We start from the raw sequence: 17,967 nt of genomic DNA, 5'->3' as shown, positions 1-17,967 counted from the left end.
GAAGCATGGGAAGCCTTTTATAATTTCTCAGCCATTGCTAACAAAGCCTCTTGTTTCCCATAAGGTGCGATGAATGTCTCGCATAATACCAAACCTCCCCCCGCTAATTAGAATTGCAAGCACTTTGCAAACACATTGTTTACACCCATTAAAAAAAATACAAAATGTACACCGGGGGCCGGGATAATCTTAAATCAATCCAATCCTCTTTAAATACTCGGCTTTTCAGTCCGCGAAACGTGTCATATGGCTTTTTCATAATGGTAACATTTTTTTTTTTCCCCACCTTCCTCGAAATAAAATAATAATAATAAAAAAAAAAAAAATCACAAATACCTGAGAGCGAATGAACCCATTGTGTTCACAGCACGGACCTTGCAAAATTAATAACTCGCAAGGAATGTATACCCTATTTATGTAGGCGGATGTATAGCATTGCTTCGAAATAGGATTAAAAATCAAATATTTTCCGCATCTAACCATTTATATATCGTCTTCAGCATCGTTATGGCGGTTTCTAGGCTGTAGAATGGTTAATTGCAGTCAGCCGCTTCATACTGCGTCGCTATGGAGTTCAATGTATGCGTCGTATACAGAGAGCTCCCTCTAGTGGTGGCTGCAGGCAGCTGGAATGTTAGCACATATCTCTTTGCCAATGCAGGGGATTTGCATATGTGCCAACCTCTCAGATCAAGTCCTGTTTGAACCCGGAATGGGAGTTCCTGCTTTTGTGTGGGGTTATATTAAAGTCCATCCTTTTTTCATGACTAAATTTGCCAAAAATCCAGAGCAAAATCAGAACTTAACTATAAATGCATCAGAAAATTTAGGCCCGATTTTAATAATGCATTCATCAGTACAGAATTTTGGATTTGTGTCCAACAGTTGGCATTCGCTTGAATTCCAGATGACTGTAAGCTTATAGGGTATCTGTCATTTGGATATACCCTCCTAAGCCGTCTATATGGGCATGTGGGTCATAGAAAAATGAATAAATCGATACCTTGATATCTGCGATCCGATATTTTATACCTGAGAAATCCACGTTTTTCTTAATATGTAAATGAACTGTTAAGATCTATGGGCAGAACATAGATCTCCCTGATAATCTGCCTCCAGGGAGAGTTACCAGTGTGAGACAAGAAATGACTGACATTTTGCTCTCCTCATGTACATGTCTCACACTGGTAACACCCACATTCATTTAAAATAACCTCTGGAGGCAGATTCTCAGGGTGATCTATGTCCCGCCCATAGATCTTAACAGCTAATTTGCATATTAAGAAAAATATGAATTTCTCAGGAGTAAAACAAGGGATCACAGATATCGAGGTATCATTTTATTCAGCTTCCTACGACCTACATGTCAATATAGACGGCTTAGGCGGATCGATCGTACTGACAGATTTCCTTAAAGGGGTAGTCCACTTAAAAAAAAAAAAAAGTATTCTTAAATGTGTTTTTTATGCAATCGATTCGTAAGATCTTGGTCCAGCGAACACATCCATACTCCATGGCCGGCGCTTCCAGACGTAACCCTTGTGGACCACCTTCTACGTGCTAGAACTCTGACTCCTCTTTTAATTAGTAGGCCTGGCTTGACAATTATGTTACTCGTACAGTCACCGGAGATTCCAGAAGGTAGGAGTCAGTTCACAAGGCTCCCGTCTGGTGCCCACTGAATACTAACCACGGTCTTCCGAATCGATTTGCTCACCTCTGTTTCACAGATGACCCCATTTTGATCTCGGTCCTAGGTACTGGCGGCCAAGAAAGCGTTTCTTATTAAAAAGGGGGCTGGCTGATTACTTATTTTAATAGCTAAGCCAACCCCCTTCTCTGTCATGGCCGATATGTAGATAAAGAAGGGAATTGGTTTTGCACATATAATGAGCAACCAGCCAGCCCCCTTCATATATATCCCCGGTTATGTGCCGACACAACGAACCTCCAGGGCGGGGAATGGGTGTCGTCTAGGACCTAAACCGAGATGAAGCTTTAGTAACACACAATTTTGGGAAGTCAAAACTATAAAAGAAACAGCACCACTCATAGGGTGAGTCAGGTATTACAGCTCCTTCTCCAACGAATGTAATACAAGAAACAACCTTTTGACAAGAGTGGCGCTAGTTCTGAGAATCCTCTATTGGAATTTGCGCCATATTCTTGTGATTTTCGGCTGAATTTTTGGATAACCCCCTCATTAATGTACAGCATTAGCTAAACTAATATCCAAATTTATCACTGGACTAAAAACAACTGACCTCCTAAGGTACGAGGTGACTCATGACTCTGACTCGGCCCGCGTTGGGCTTTCTTTGGGCTTTCGGATCCACTTTAATTTATTTACTTAATGAAACCATTGTAAATCCCCGTAATAAATTATTATTGTCCTCGGTGGCAGGGACTGAAGTTTACTAGCTTTTTTTTTTTATCCTAAAATCAGTACATTCCAGATGGGGCGCAAGGGGTGGATATACGCGTATATTTATATAGGGGCCTTTCCGCCAGAAGTCATAGGAAAGCGGAGTGTTAAAGGCACCATAAAACACTCCTTTCAGCATGCTATAAGGTTTTGTTTTAATAGTAATTTTCTACCGGATGCACAGTAATACAACAGCAAAAAAACCAAAGAAGTGTTACGACTTCCGAAAAAAAATAAATAAAGTTTTAAATCAATTTTCAATTTCCGACACTCTTGTGCCAAACATTTACTCTTGTCATAAAAATGTTACCCTCCGCCATAATCCCAACCCCCAAGGACTCGATCTCTTGGATTAATCAACATTTTCGTCTTCCTTTAAAAAAAAATTAATTCACTGTCACTCATAAAACAAAATAAATAGATGGTTTAGATAGTTTTTTTTTTTTTTTTAAAGCATTAAAGATGGCGTCCGTGAGAGTCCTTATATCCGGTTGATGCCACCATTTTAAGAACCATTTTTCAGCAAGACGACAAAGCCCCTTATTTGGCCCCTATTTTCCAAACCCCGTGTATAATATAAATACTTGCCTTAATTTGTGGGGAAGAACCCATAGTTTACTCCTCCCATGAGGAAGGGCTATGGAGAAATCTTGAGCAGGGTTTTCCCTTTTCTTAATCTGAGGGTGTTCATTTCAAAGTGTCTGTCCATGTGGGTACTATTGGGCCCTTGAAGATAGACGGCCAGTCCATGTTGGCCCAATTTCTTGCGTCCCAAAAAAAAAAGGCTGGTTCCCTAATCTTGTGAATGAAGCACATTTTTTACTCCGCCCATGAGGAACGGTAATAAATTCTGGGCAGGGTCTTACATATTATTGTGCCAGTTATGTTGTAGTGTCAGACCATGTGGCTACTATAGGGCCCTGGAAGATAAGAGAGACCGCTCTTGTTGGTCCCATTGTTTTACTCTTGCAGGGTAGAAAAAGCGAGGTGCATCTTACTTGGTTTGCTAAGCTTGGGATGAAAAGGTCATAATTTTATTTACTCCACCCATGAGGAATGGTAATAAAGAAATCCTGAGATGGGTCTTCCCTCTTCTTGTGCCAAGGGTGTTCATTTTGTAGGCTACTATTGGTTGGTTGGTTACTTTCCTTTTGCATGGAAAAAAGGCTGATTCCTTCTGCCTATTCTTGTGATGGAAAAGCCCATAATTTACTCCACCCATGAGGAAGGGTAATAAATCCTGCTAAAGAACTTTCCTCTTCTTGTGCCTATGGTGTTCATTTTGTAGGCTACAGATGGCTACTATTAGATGGTTCATTTCCTTTTGCATGGAAATAAAGCTGATTCCTTCATCCTGGGTTCACTAATCTTGTGAGCAAACCACATAGTTTACTCCACCCATGAGGAACAGGGATAGAGAACTTATGAGCAGAGTTTTCCCTCTTCTTATGTAATGGATATACATTTTATAGTGTCTGATTGTATTACTATTATTGGACCTGTGCAGAGAGAGTACCAGCCATTGTTGGTCTCGGTCCCTTACTCCTAGGTGGCAAGAACTATTAGAGGACTTCCCTCCCTAGAGGAACTCCACCATGCTCATCAGAACATGTTCACTATATGTTCGTATTATTATTTCAATACTGCATAATGATCTATTTTCTTTTTTATTTCTGGAAGTTTTATTGTTTACCTCTCCTTCCCCGAAATATGTAGGGGGATTTACACAATGTTTTGACCAGGGGCCACTACAAATTTTAATAGGGCCCTGTGGACAACCACTTTTATCAGAATCCAGAAAAAAACCACAGGTTCAACCTTGTACCTCTAGAGGGGTCTTGTATGCAGAGTCGTGAATTTTTGCTACTGCCAGGCCATTGACAGGTCATGACTGTTAACCTGACATGTCTTTTGCACAGTAAACGAGTTTGATAAAACATTTTTTGTTCCCTCGGCAGTCTCTGCTATCACTGTGCACAAAGCCTTTGAAGTGTATAAAAAAATAAGTCCGACCAAAAAATAAAATCAGTTTGTTCTTCATTGAATTAATTCATTTCCTTATGCCTTACAGGCCAAGAAACCAAGGCAGTTTTGACAATGTTTTTCTCCCTGTTTTTTCATTATAACCTTGCTCTTAGGTTTCACACTGACCCTAAACTGAGATGGACATTTTTGGGCTGTCATCCTAAAAAAAAAAAACAGGAGCACACGAGGAAATCACATGGAGGGGGTTGATATTTAAAAAATATTTTGGATGTCTTCCTATTTGTAAAACTAGAAGCAAATACTCTTTTGTAGTCGATGACATATTCTATCCTGTAGGAGGAATAAGATGCTCAAACTGTAATACAATATCTGGTGATACTGTGACTAGTTCACACATGACTTCAGTTTTCCAATGCTTAAAGAAATGTAAGCATGGCTGTGAAGCTGGACTTAAAATAAGAACCGCCCACGCTTAAAGAAATGTAAGCATGGGAGTGACACAGGACTTAAAATAAGAACCGCCCACGCTTAAAGAAATGTAAGCATGGGAGTGAAACAGGACTTAAAATAAGAGCTGCCCACGCTTAAAGAAATATAAGCATGGGAGTGAAACAGGACTTAAAATAAGAACCGCCCACGCTTATAGAAATGTAAGTGCGAATGTGAAACAGGACTTAAAATTAGAGCCGCCCATGCTTAAAGAAATGTAAGACTAGGCTAACCAAAGCTTAAAAAAAAACCCGCCCACGCTTAAAGAAATGTAAGCAAGGGTGTAAAGCAGAACTTAAAATAAGACCTGCCCATGCTTAAAGAAATGCAAGTATTGGTGTAAAACAGTACTTAAAATAAGACTCGCCTACGCTTAAAGAAATTTGAGCATTAATTTAAAATAGAACAAAATATAAAACACTCCCAGGGTTAAAAAAAATGTAAGCATGACTGTCAAAGAGAATTTAAAGTAAGATCCACCCAAACATATATTACCCAAATATAAGTATAGGTAAAACATTGCTAACAAAATAAGATCTGCCAATGCTTAAAGAAGTATAAATATAGGTGTATAATAGGTCCCAGCTAAAGAACTGTAAGCATGGTTGTAAAACAGGACTTAAAAAAAGACCTGCCAAGCTTATAGTCATCTTAGCATGTTAGTAAAATAGGACTAAAAATAAGACCCACCCACGCTTAAATAAAATATAAGCATAGGTATAAAATAGGACATAAAATTAAAGATTTGCCCACAGTTAAAGATATGTAATCATGATTGTTAAAATAAAATAGGACTTTAAATAAGACCTGCCCATGCTTAAATAAATATAAGCATAGGTGTAAAACAGATCACAAAATAAGAGTCTGCAACAGTTAAAGAAATGGCTTCAAATAATACCCGCCCACTCTTAAAGAAATATACAGATTGGTGTGAAATAGGGCTTAAAATAATACCAGCCCATGCTTACAGAAATGTAAGCATTAATCTTACATAACACTTAAAATAAGATCAGCCCACACTTAAATATAAGCATAGGTGTAAAATAGATCACAATATACGTCTCTGCAACAGTTAAAGAAATGTTAGCATGGGTGTAAATTAGTACTTAAAATAGGACCCACCCAGGCTTAAAGAAATCTATGCATGGGTGTAAAATAGGACATAAAATATAACCCTCCCACGCTTAATGAAATGTAGGCATTAATTTGAAATAGGACTTACAATAAGACCTGCCCATGCTTAAAGAAATGTAAGCATTCATTTGAAATAAGACCTACAATAAGACCCACCCACGCTAAAATTTAAGCATAGGTGTAAAATGGATCACTATAAAAGACTCTGAGACAGTTAAAGAAGTATAAGCATGGGTGTAAATTAGAACTTAAAATAAGATCCACCCTGGCTTAAAGAAATCTACGCATGGGTGTAAAATAAGAATTTAAATAATACCCACTCACGCTTAAAGAAAAATGTAAGCATTAATTTGAAATATAACTTAAAATAAGACCCGCCCACGCTTAAATAAATATAAGCATGGGTGTAAAACAGGACTTTTTTAACCAATAAATTGTATTCAATCCATACTGAAATTAAACTGGTGATCAGAGGGGTTTATTTATTTAAAGGGGTTGTCTCGTCACAGACATCTGTAAAAATAGAAGCTCTATGGAGAAACGTTGTCATCGATCATTTCTAATAGAGGGGGAAATGTAGGTTATTTTGATTGGACAAGTTTTTATTTTTTTTTTGGGGGGGGGGCTAGGAAATACTCTTAACCTGTGGACGCTTTTGGGCTTTCCTTGACTCTGACTGGTGCATCATTCTTTATTTTGCCGATAAGGTTATTATAAACCTGACTGATCCAGATATGACGGAAAGATCTGAACCCTAAGGAGAAATATGCTCAAAAATTGAGACGTAGTCATCTACCGGGGACTGTAGACTCTGCTTTCATCGTAGATTTTGCAGTCTGTCAGGCCTTTTAATAAGACATAATAGGAGGGCTGTGTGTCAGTCCCAAGAGTGTACAAAATATGCAGCCGTAGCCTGTGTAAAAGGCAGCAAACCGCCAAGAGGAAGGAGGAACTTAGAACGGGGTCGCTCCTCACCAAATGTTTCATCTTTAATGTATTCCCTCCGTCTTTTCTGTTCAGAAATGATGGAGGTGGAAATGGGATTAAAACTGAATAAACAGCTACTCACAGTAAGTATTTATTTGTGAAACATTCCGGCGCGGTCCACCTCGAAAAGAAATGAAACGCGGCTACGATATTAATATTTCCACTGGCTGCCTACATGGTGCTCCCTTCCAGAAGACGGCTTGGTGCAAAAGGATTAAAGGGCCATTCAAGCTAAAGGAAAGCTCATATCACACGTGTATGTACGAGTTTCTGGAAGGCCTTGGCACTGTAGACATTAAATGGCTGATAACAGAAAGCAATAATCTATTCTCCTTAGCAATTCCCCCCCACAATTATTTGGTAATATTATATTCAGAAAATTCATCAAAATAAGAAATAATCTGTGAAAAGTAATATAAGAAAATCAAGTAAGGGAGGAGGGGGATGCAGCTGCAGCATTTTGGGTATGTGTGAGACAGCTACTGAGAGAGGAATCATGTTTCAATGCTCCCATGAGTATTTTAGTTTTTTTTTTTTTTCAAATCCATCATACGGTTCCAGAGATATGGGTCTTTTAAGTTCTATGTTTTATGGGCTGTACCGCAGGGGCGTGGCTCAAGGGATCCTCTGGGGCGGGTCTGGTACACAGCACTTAAATAAAGAGGCTCATATCTCTGGAACTGTTTGGTGGATTTAAAAAAAAAAAAAATCGAGTACTCAGGGGAGCGGCAGGAGTAAAATAAGAGGGGAAACCTAGACAAGTTTTGTTTAAAGAAAATTCTGTGAGAGGGGGAAAGGGAGCAAAACTAGGGCGAGACACTGATTGACAGAGAGCAATTAGCACAGCTCTGATATCACATCCAGAAAAATCCACCAAAAGAAGGAAAAAGACCTAAATTCTGCAGGATACACACATTGGGTATTAATAATCACAACACCATCAGCATCAGCCATATGTATAAAATAAAAAATATGCCATAAATATCTCAGATGGCAAAAGCCCTATATTCTCTCCTCAACCACATAAAAACCACATATATCAAAAAGCAAACATTAAAAATATATTCCCCATGGCTCCTTTCATGCCACTGTCGAAATGAAAATCCGTCCTATGGTATTTCAATAAAATGCTGCATTAGATATGTAAAACCAGGAACGAGAGAACTCATGAAAAATTCATCACAAAAGCATCAAAAACATGAAAAAAAAGCACAACAAACGTCATGTAGATGGGAAAAGCTCAAATTGAAATGCATCTATCCAGTGTGCATGAGCCCCCACAGCGCTGTCTACGGAAATAAGCATATTTAAAGAGACAGTAACCTTTTTTTTTTTTTAACTAGAATGTATACTTTAAAAATAAAAAACATCCATCTTTAAATGGGTTCATATATTGTGGCAATTTTTTTTTTTTTCTTGCCCTATTTTCCCGGAGATTTGAACACTGCGGCAAAAATGAGTAGTTGAAACGTGCGCACCCAACCTTTTAGCTGACCAAAAATACTATATAAATTTAAAGGGGTACATTCATATTGTACATCCATAACATTATCCATAGGTTCCATCGTTGTCAGAGAAGGACGAAGAAAGATGCGCATGCTCGGTAATTTTCAGACCTCCCATAGAAATGAATGTAGAGATGGCCATGTTCGGCAATTTTCAGAACTCCCATAGAAATGAATGGAGATGTACATGCTCAGCAATTTTCAGAGCTCCCATAGAGATGAATGGAGAGATGCGCATGCTCAACAATATGTAGAGCTTCCATAGAAATGAATGGAGAGAGATGCACATGTTCGGCAATTTTCATAACTCCCATAGAAATGAATGTAGATGCGCATTGTCAGCAATTTTCAGAGCTTCCATGGAAATGGAGGGAAAGAGATGTGCATGCTCTGCCATTTTCAGAACTTCCATAGAAATGAATGGAGAAGAGATGCACATGGTCGGCAATTTTCATAGCTCCCACCCATAAAAAAGATTGGAAAGAGATGCAGAGATGCTCGGCAATTTTCAGAGCTCCCATTGAACTGAATGGAGAGGTAAGCATGTGCTTCAATTTTCAGAACTGCCATAGAAATCAATGGAGAGATACACATGCTCGGCAATTTTCAGAAATCTCATAGAAATAAATGGAGAGATGCTCATGCTTGGCAATTTTCAGAACTGCCATAGAAATCAATGGAGAGATACACATGCTCGGCAATTTCCAGAAATCTCATAGAAATAAATGGAGAGATGCACATGCTCAGCAATTTTCAGAGCCCCCATGGAATTAAATGGAGAGATGCGCATGCTCGGCAATTTTCAGAGCCCCCATGGAATTAATTGGAGAGATGCGCATGCTTGGCAATTTTCAGAGCTCACATAGAAATGAATGGAGAGGGATGCGAATGCTTGGGAATAGGAAAAATAAATAACATTTTCATTGGATGTTAGTTGGGAACTGATGAAAGCGGCTACAACTTCAGGATCAGACTATGCAAAGTCTGCTTGTAGTCTGTTACCATGGATACTCATAGCTCTGCATAGGACCTGTGTACACAAAACGGTAAGAGATTGATAGTCCAAAAATTATATGGAGATTTCCTTTATTTTTCATTTTAGATTTATTGAAGCGGGATTTATTTAAGTGGACAGGATCATGGAGTAAAAATGTTCCATATCGTGGAGAAAGTGGTCCCAGATCCCCCACTGCTGGCAGCCTGCGCCGCTCTTTGATTATCACATGGTTTGTATTTGCATCTTTCAAGTCCTAATAAGAAAAGTCTCCATCAGAGGCGTCCGTCCCCGGCACGTAATAGAATGATTATAGTATACGGCATTTTATAAGAGCCTCCACATGCTGAAACAGCGAAATTCCTATAATCTGGCATCTGCTAATCCAGAAAGTATGACAATGTAGTCATCTGACAATCCAGAACATCTGATCATGTGATCATCTGAAAATCCAGAAAGTCTGCTAGTGTAACCATCTGATAATCTAGAATAACCACATTGCAATGTTCTATACACGGTAGTTTCATATACTTCCCTTTGACTGTCTGATAATCCGGAATGTCCAATATCTATTTTCTATACTCTTCAATGCCTGTCTGGTAATCCAGAATATTTCATTGCAATGTTCTTTACCATTACTTTTTTTTTTCTCTTTGTCCGTTAATCCAGAATATTTGATAATTTCATAGATTTTTTTTTTTAATGATTGCAAATAAATTTTATTTAATTTATTGCGACTAACCGATAATCCAGAACATTTGATACCCTAATTGCAATGCCTTTCACTATTACAAATCAATTTTCTATACTCTTCCATAACTGTCTGATAATCCAGAATATTTAATTACAACGTTCTTTACATGTTCAGTTTTTCCACTCTCCCATTACTGTCCAATAATCCAGAATATTTATAATTTATTTATTTATTTATTTATTTATTTTTGGGAGGGGGGGGGGGATATTGGAGATATTACGATTAGAAATACATTTCATATCCTTTCTTGTGACTGCCAAATAATCCAGAACGTTTGATAATCTAATTACATTGCCAATTCCAATTACAAATGAGTTTTCTACACTATTCTATAAATGTCCAATAATCCAGAGTATTGGATAATCTCTATATACTATACTGTCCAATAATCCAGAATCTTGCATAATATCTATATAATATACTTTCCTATGACTGTCCAATAATCCAGAATATTCAATAATCTCTATACTGTACTTTCCTATCACTGCCCAATAATCCAGAATATTGGATAATCCCTATATAATATACTTTCCTATCACTGCCCAATAATCCAGAATATTCGATAATCTCTATACTATACTTTCCTATGAATGTCCAATAATCCAGAATATTGGATAATCTATATAATATACTTTCCTATGACTGTCCAATAATCCAGAATATTGGATAATTTGTCCAATAATCCAGAATATTCGATAATCTATATAATATACTTTCCTATGACTGTCCAATAGTCCAGAATATTCGATAAGTTCATTGCAATGTTCTTTACCATTAAAGACGAGCTGTATATATCATTTTCTTGCACTTTTGTGTAGCATCTCCTGGATATCTAGGGTTGTAACCCCCAATACCCGGTCCACACAGGCGGAAGGTCGGGAACGTTGGTTGTTGGCGTTTGCACTATTATGACTCCCCCAGGCTGGTGCGTAGTCGCTGACTACATTGAGCAGAGGGGTAAATGCCCGCGTGGCCTGCGTTGGTGCGGACCCCCTATTGCACACATGTCATTACGCGCTCAGACACCTGCTCCTCTCCGTACAAATCGGAGAACAAGTCCCCTTTGTGAGGCGGCGCGGCTCAGGTGACCCCGTCTGTCACTCACATGTCTACATTGCTCAGTAAATACCTGCACGTTGTGCCCCGGCCTCGTGCGTCTGACATCTCTTCACCCCTGGAATCTGCAGAAAGAAGACAAACAAGATTATATTTAGAGCGCAGAAAGATTACAAGACAAAAGGCCGTGCATACTTCTACACGTCCCTGTAACCCAAGAATGCCCATAAGTAAACCCTGCCCAAAAGTGGGTGACTCTGCTCGTTATAGCCTTCTACAAATGTCATCAGAACCGGCCGACTAGCTGCAGTGTATGGGACGGAGTCCCCATTTTTCTAGGATGTCGGGAAAAAGATGATCAGGCATATCGGATTTCGATATGCCCAATCCTTTCATTCTTGGGAAAGATAAACTGATGGCAGTGGATAACTTCCCTTTCCTTAATGAGAACACATGCATGCTTGGTCAATCAGCGTGTGTATGTTACGGGGGACATAAGGAATAAGGAATACGTGCCGGCCTGAGACAACAGTCTCAAGGTGGTGCTTTCAGGCGATAGTGATCTCTACCAATTCCTGGAAACTCATGCAGGCTGGATCATGCATTTATATGTTCAATGAGGTAAAGGAGTTAAACCACAGCCAGACATCTCTGATGGCGGCTTACAGAACAAAAGGATCAGGTGATTGAATTTGTTCTAGGATCTTACGTACTTTCCCTACACGTAGACAAAGAATGTGATATGTACAGCAGTGCAGATCGCAAGGAGAAAATCTATCCAAAAAGGTATGGAAGGATGATAAGATGTACATGTTGCTGGAGAAACCTCCTGGGGTAGAGATATTTTGTAGATCTTTTCCAGTAACTTTTTTCCTTAATATCTAGCTGCCTTTTTCTGGACCTCCCTGAGACGAAGTCGTGATGCTAAACTCATTTTGGCCATTTACAGATGAAAATTATCAGATAAACACCCGCAAAAATCTGAGCGAGTAAACTCGTGTCCTGTGCGTAATCACCGATCTCAGCGATCACACCATTGTTATTTAGGATGGTGCCTCCCATGACCCTGATCAAGTATTAATTCACCGATCACACCACTTCCTTCCATGACGGTGATGTCACCAATCTCACCACTATTATTTAGATTTATACCTCCCATTATTCTCATCTCACCAATCTCACCACTAATATTTAGGGTTGTACCTTCCATGACTCTGATGTCACCGATTTCACCACTATTATGTAGGATTGTATCTCCCATAACTCTGATCTCACTGATCTCATCACTAATATTTAGAGTTGTACCTCCTATGACTCTAATATCACTGATCTCACCACTATCATTTAGGGTTGTACCTCCAATGATTCTGATGTCACTGATTTCAACACTAATATTTAGAGTGGTACCTCCCATGGCTCTGATGTCACCAATCTCACCACTATTATTTAGGGTTGTACTTCCCATGGCTATGATGTCAACGGCCTCACCACTAATATTTAGGTTTGTACCTCCCATGACTCTGATCTCACCACTGTTTAGGTTTGTACCTCCCATGACTCTGATCTCACCACTAATATTTAGGGTTGTACCTCCCCTGAATGATCTCACCACTATTTAAGGTTGTACCTCCCATGACTCTGATCTCACCACTAATATTTAGGGTTGTACCTCCCATGACTCTGATCTCACCACTAATATTTAGGGTTGTACCTCCCATGACTCTGATCTCACCACTATTTAACGTTGTACCTCCCATGACTCTGATCTCACCACTATTTAGGGTTGTACTTCCCATGACTCTGATCTCACCACTATTTAACGTTGTACCTCCCATGACTCTGATCTCACCACTAATATATAGGTTTGTACCTCGCATGACTCTGATCTCACTACTAAGATTTAGTGTGGTACTTCCCATGACTCTGTTCTCACCGATTTCACTACTAATATTTAGGGTGGTACCTCCCATAACTCTGGTCTCACCGATCTCACCACTAATATTTAGGGTGGTACCTCCCATGACTGTTCTCACCGATCTCACCACTAATATTTAGGGTGGTACCACCTGCCATGACTCTGATCTCAGCACTAATATTTCGGGTTGTACCTCCCATGACTCTGATCGCACTGATCTCACCACTAATATTTAGAGCTGTACCTCCCATGACTCTGGTCTCATCGATCTCACCACTAATATTTAGGGTGGTACCACCTGCCATGACTCTGATCTCACCACTAATATTTCGGGTTGTACCTCCCTTGACTCTGATCGCACTGATCTCACCACTAATATTTAGAGCTGTACCTCCCATGACTCTGGTCTCATCGATCTCATCACTAATATTTAGGGTGGAACCACCTGCCATGACTCTGATCTCACCATTAATATTTAGGGTGGTACCTCCCATGACTCTGATCGCACTGATCTCACCACTAATATTTAGGGTTGTACTTCCCATGACTCTGATCGCACTGATCTCACCAAATATTTAGAGCTGTACCTCCCATGACTCTGATCTCATCAGTAATATTTAGGGCTGTAAATTTCAAAACTAACATCTAAAAGTCTAAATCTAAAATTCTGGTGAAATAAATCTACAACTGAACAAAGCTGAGCCTAAGGGTTTTTAAAAAATAAAATGAATTACGGAGACATTTGTCTGGTTGCACACCCAACCCTGGAGAATATTTCCCATGCACGCACTTACTGAAATGTAAACATTTGCTCGCCCGCATTATTATGTTAATGAGCGTATGTGCCTCCTCCCCCCATCTTCTCGCCTGTCCTCAAAAAGGAGTCATGGAAAAAAAAACCTTCCACTGCAATTAAGATAAGAATAATTCCCTTTGTTGTTTATACATGGATCCTCTCTTAAAGCCCTCCACATGTTCAGCTTCATGGTCTTGTCAGTTGAACGGCAGCAGCTCAAGATCAGCTGGTGTCATCGCCTCTGTGCCCAGGACTCGGTTAATCATACACAGAACATAACCTCAAAGCATAAGACTAAGGTTGTCCTCGGGTAAACCCTGCCCGTGATCTTTGTAATGAGCTGGGTCCGTGTCCTTAAAGCTGGTGTCTTCTAGTTTCGTCAATGAGGCATTGTGTGAGGACGCCGTCACATTGGTTTCGGCTAAATACAATGGTGGTACCGACCCCCCAGATGTCCAGCAAGATCAGTGACTAAGACACATAAAAAAGTCTATAATTCAGAAATCTTGAAGAAGTTCCTTAGCGAGTGTTCTCCCCACTCGAAAAGTAGGTTGACACCAGAATGGAGAACATCAAAACGTTCTTGAATTCCAATCATAGAACTCTGGTGGCATTTTGTAGGGTCCTGGTCTTCACTCCTAAGCATCTGCTATTCATTTGTTCTTCTTCTTGACCTACAGGTTGTTACGAAAGATCTGACGTAGGTACAATCACATCTGAACCACAAGAGTTCCGACACCAATGACACAATCTTCTAAGAAGAACAGTTCCTTCAAGATTCAATCAACTTTGATTCAACCAAAGTTTTTAAAAACAAAGATAAATATATTTTTGGAACCCCCCCAAAAAAACAGATATGGAAAGGTCAGACAAGGATATATCACAACGAAAGGTGTAAAGTTGGGCCAAAAATTGGGCTTTAAGGTACCGTTACACTAAACGACTTACCAACGATCACGACCAGCGATACGACCTGGCCGTGATCGTTGGTAAGTCGTTGTGTGGTCGCTGGGGAGCTGTCACACAGACAGCTCTCTCCAGCGACCAACGATCAGGGGAACGACTTCGGCATCGTTGAAACTGTCTTCAACGATGCCGAAGTCCCCCTGCAGCACCCGGGTGACCAGGGTAAACATCGGGTTACTAAGTGCAGGGCAACACTTAGTAACCCGATATTTACCCTGGTTACCATTGTAAAAGTAAAAAATGTGTCGGCGCCGGCAGTAACAGCGGTGACATCACCGCTGTGCTCTGCTTTACGGCCGGCGCTGACACAGTCAGTGCAGGGAAGCTCTTGGCAGCAGCGCGTGCATTAGCAGCGCTCCTGCCGAAAGCAGTTTTAACCCTGTGGACGCCGGGGAATGTGACAGACATCAGAATGTGAGTATGTACTGTTTTTTTTTTTACTTTTACAATGGTAACCAGGGTAAATATCGGGTTACTAAGCGCGGCCCTGCGCTTAGTAACCCGATATTTACCCTGGTTACAAGTGAACACATCGCTGGATCGGCGTCACACACGCCGATCCAGCGATGACAGCGGGTGATCAGCAACCAAAAAATGGTCCTGATCATTCCCATCGACCAACGATCTCCCAGCAGGGGCCTGATCGTTGGTCGCTGTCACACATAACGAGATCGTTAGCGGGATCGTTGCTACATCACCAAAAGCGCGACGTTGCAACGATATCGTTAACGATATCGTTATGTGTGACTCAGCCTTTAGGTTCGATGACTGGTAAGAGCAAACGAGGAAGCTCTATCTGGAAAGTAGAAGGTGTGAAGGTGCCCAGTGTGGTTCTAAATGAGCCTGTCTGCCTAGCCTGACACTATTGAGAAGATACTGATATGTACGAGAGGACAAAGAAAAGGAGGAAGGAAAAGACAGAGAGAGAAAAGAAAATAAGAAAGAAAGATTGGATGAATTTGAAGAAAGGACAGATTGGAAGATGAGAAGAAAGGAATAAAACAAGAAAGTAGGGAAGAAATAAAAAGAGAAGAAAGAAACAAAAGTATGGAAATACAGGAAAGGAATGAAGAAAATCTGAAAAGAAAGAGAGGAAGGAAGAATTGAAGAGAAGTAGAAAGAAAGATAAAATGAATGATCTGAAGAAAGGACGGATAGTAAGAAAGTATATAAATGAAGAAAGTATGGATAGGAAGAAAGGAAAGAAATAAAAGAAGGAAGTAGGGAAGAAACAAACAGAAGAAAGAAATGAAAGGATGAAAATACAGCGAAGGAAGGAAGGAAAAAGATAGACATGATGCATGGATCTGAAGAAAGGACTGATGTGAAAATAGGAAAGGAATAAAAGAAGGAAGTAGGGAAAAAATGATGAGAGAAGAAAGAAAGACATGAAAGGATGAAAATTCAGGAATGGAAGGAAGACAAATATAAAATAAGTGAGAGAAAGAAAGAAACCGGTTGTTTGACAATTCTGATGGAACCAACGACAATGCAAAAAAGCATAACCACTGATGTATTTTGCAACTAACTCTGTAAAAAAATTGGACTAGGCGATTCCAAAATCAGCATTGTACCCCTGACAGATCACCTCGTGTATCGGGGGCTCCAGACTCTCTCGGATGTCTGTTGAAACAAGGTCAGGCATGTTGAATATTTATGCTCTAACCTTCTGTTCCCAGGGTAGATAAGTTACCAGCGGTAGTGTCTAGCAGCGATCCCTCCCGTCTCCCCATTCATGACACATGAATGCTCAGCTGACCCAAGCGTGCATGTGTATGGTAGAGATAATTATTGGCCAAAAGAGCGTTTCGCCGACAGTGGTCTGATCTTATGGCCAGCCTAGGTCAGAGCTAGACAAGCCTCTGGAGCCAGTGACTAAATAGTGTCTAAGAATGGGATTATATAAGCCGATCCACGGCATTTAACATCCGCAGATCAGTTCCATGTCTACCAATCAATCTGATGACGTGCACTGAACGATCAGTAATAACTTGACAGGACTGAGTCCAACGCTCTTCAACATTTACATCAATGAGCGACCACCGCTCTGGAATCTTGCGAGGCACCAGCTGTCACCCTACATGACACCCAAGTGAAATTCCTGTTGTATTTAGATGACCTACTGCTTCTGTCACCAACAGAGAAAGGCCCCCCAAGACAACCTGAAAATCTTAGAGAAATTCAGCTCCATATGGGCACTACCCATCAACCCAAAGAACACCAACATCATGGTGACCAGAGGAGAAAGAGAAGATCGGACCAACGCCCTACATTTCTCCTAAATAACTGCACTCTTAAGAACAGACAAATGTACCTTCTGGGGCCTAAAAATTCAGCAGTCAGGGAGCTTCAAACAAGCCATTGAGACCCTAAAGGACAAGGCCTGCAGAACCTTCTATATCATCTGAAGGAAACTCTACCATCTGAAGCCGCCATAAAAATCTTCAATACCATCATCGCCCCAGTCCAGTATGGCAGCAAAGTCTGGGGTCCTCATATATACCAAACTGGTCATGGTGGGATTCCCACCCAACAGAAATATTCCACCTGGAATTCTGTAAGCACCTTCTTCAGGTCCATCGGAGCACCACCAACAGTGCTGACGGGCTGAGCTGGGCAGATTCCCTCTACACCTAGCAGTCCTGAAGAGGACGCTGTCATTCCAAACTCACCTACAGAGTAGCAACCCAAGCTCCCATCACCATAAAGCCATGCTACGTGTAGGTGGGTCATACAAACTAGGACCCCCGGTACAGACCACCCAAACCCAACTGGGCCAAAACACCAATCACAGCAGCCTGACAAAAGCCAGAATCAGGAAAATAGCAGATGAGGGCCAGGAGAAGTATGTCAGTGACTATAGGAAGGATATGTTCACCTCACAGAAACTGACCCTGTACCGGAGTCTACAGGGAGACAACAGACTGACTCCATATCTGGAGAAACTGAGAGCAGCACAG

At 40.5% G+C, this 17,967-nt stretch overlaps 2 long non-coding RNA genes across 5 annotated transcripts in view; one reads left to right on the top strand and one right to left on the bottom strand.

Moving 5' to 3' along the window:
• Positions 1–15,189, top strand: part of LOC143776851 (uncharacterized) — a 76,072-nt gene extending 60,883 nt beyond the window's left edge. Inside the window, exon 5 of one of the 2 annotated variants that reach the window (XR_013215934.1) lies at positions 14,722–15,189. This is a non-coding gene — a long non-coding RNA (uncharacterized LOC143776851). Of the gene's footprint in view, positions 1–9,628; positions 9,852–14,721 lie in introns of those variants that run through there. The other variant, XR_013215933.1, reaches the window with a different exon arrangement.
• LOC143776850 (uncharacterized) overlaps positions 1–17,967 on the bottom strand; it is a 94,553-nt gene that overhangs the window by 45,435 nt on the left and 31,151 nt on the right. For all 3 annotated transcript variants that reach the window (XR_013215929.1, XR_013215930.1, XR_013215931.1), the window contains one exon: positions 11,404–11,455. This is a non-coding gene — a long non-coding RNA (uncharacterized LOC143776850). The remainder of the gene's footprint in view (positions 1–11,403; positions 11,456–17,967) is intronic.

The sequence above is a fragment of the Ranitomeya variabilis genome, chromosome 5 (genome assembly GCF_051348905.1).
Source record: "Ranitomeya variabilis isolate aRanVar5 chromosome 5, aRanVar5.hap1, whole genome shotgun sequence".
In the NCBI taxonomy this organism is placed as follows: domain Eukaryota; kingdom Metazoa; phylum Chordata; class Amphibia; order Anura; family Dendrobatidae; genus Ranitomeya; species Ranitomeya variabilis.
Note: the sequence above shows the minus strand (reverse complement) of the source record. Positions and strands in the feature narration are given on the sequence as shown.